We start from the raw sequence: 1,714 nt of genomic DNA, 5'->3' as shown, positions 1-1,714 counted from the left end.
TAATTAACTTACTTTATACACTTTCAAAGAGGAACTCATTTTCGATCTTACATCAGTTGACTTATGGCATACGTTATTTTAGTCAAATCCACTAGGCATTGTGCGCAGGGTTAGTTTTTATAAATATGGAATCAAATAGTACAACAACGGAGAGGGATGAACCTTACCTTCACGACTGTGGTGGATAACCAATTGATTGTCCAAAAGAGACAATCAACTAAATCTTGAACAATGAGTGAAGTTAGACCTATAAGATAATTCCATATGCCTTTTTATATTGGATAAGCAAATGGACCCCTAAAATAAAAGAAACCTAGGTCAACTATGCAAAAAGGATGGAAGAACTCCTTCCATTTATAGGAGAAACTATACTTAAAGATTGAACTAGCTATCCCGAAGTAAAGTGACAAAAAACAAATGTACAACCAAGAGTGAGGAGTAGTTCAGTAACACAAAGAACCTATCTTCATCATAGCTTTAGCAATCCTAAGAAAGAAAGCCAAGCTGTAGAGAAGCATATGAGTGTCCAAAGGAGAAAGAGCAGTGAGTTATCTGTGTATGATGCCACTGACAGAAGAGATGGAGCACTGCATTAGTGGCAGTAGCTGCCTGCTGTGTAACTTCTTGGGTGTCCAAAATAATGCCTCAACAATGTGTCCATGTATTGTGTGAACAAATTCATAGGAAAAGGCATGATGTGCTGCTAATGGTAGAGGGCAGATATGATGCAGTCTGCACCTAGTTTGTGCTGTAATAGTGCCCTGGGAGCTGCTTATTGATGTAGCATAGTGGTTAGTTAGTTTGGAACTCCTAAGCATGTTCCCAAGGATCCTATCAGCAGTGTATGAATGTGGTATGTGTGCCAAATTGGCATGATCAGAGAGAGATAGGACCAGGAGGATTGATGTACTTCCAACAGACTAAGCATCTAGGATGCTGATACCACACCTTCGAAGTGCATCAATGATCTAGACCTGTCAAGTGTACCTGCAAAACTCAACAAATAAGTTAGTAGTAAAGGGCCGCCATTTCCCATCTTCCAGGGAAGAGAGATTGTGACTCTGCAGATAAAATTAAAGTACTGTTGCAGGCTGTGAGTATCACTATTCTCCACCCCGTGAGTGAGTGAGTAGGGCATTGCTCTCAGGTTCTTGTGGGTTCTGAGAGCTGGTGTGGGATTTGAGATGAAGTTGAAGGGTTGGATGGGTTGTTTCTAAGGGTATGTGCTCCTGGAGAATGGTAGGTGGTTTAGTAAAGGGACACCATTGTCCTTCTTCCAGTAAAAGGTTACTGTTGTACTGCAGGCATTGAAAAAGGATTGTTGTAGGCTTTGGGTTGTACTTTCCTGAATCCTGTGGGTGAAAGAGTAGGGCATTACTCTTAGGTTCTTGTGAATTCTGAGTGCCGAAGTAGGATATGAGCTATATCTGCAATTGTGTGATGAACCATAATCTTGAGATGAGAGCTGCTACAGATTTAACTCACTGTTGTGGCTTCTATATTAAGCAGTTGGAATTTGGGGTGATGCCAAGTTGTTACCACCACATTCTGATGTCAAGAGATAGCATGGGTAACTAACAGTGACAAGCAAATTCTAACTGCATTTTATAAGGTGAGACTAACTGTGTGTGTACAAAGAGGAAAAATGAGTGAGAGGTATGAATCTTTTTTTTCTCTGCCCTTGGATTGTGGGTATGCAACACTAATCCCAGGT

This window comes from Nicotiana tabacum, chromosome 2 (genome assembly GCF_000715075.1).
Source record: "Nicotiana tabacum cultivar K326 chromosome 2, ASM71507v2, whole genome shotgun sequence".
Lineage (NCBI taxonomy): Eukaryota > Viridiplantae > Streptophyta > Magnoliopsida > Solanales > Solanaceae > Nicotiana > Nicotiana tabacum.
Note: the sequence above shows the minus strand (reverse complement) of the source record.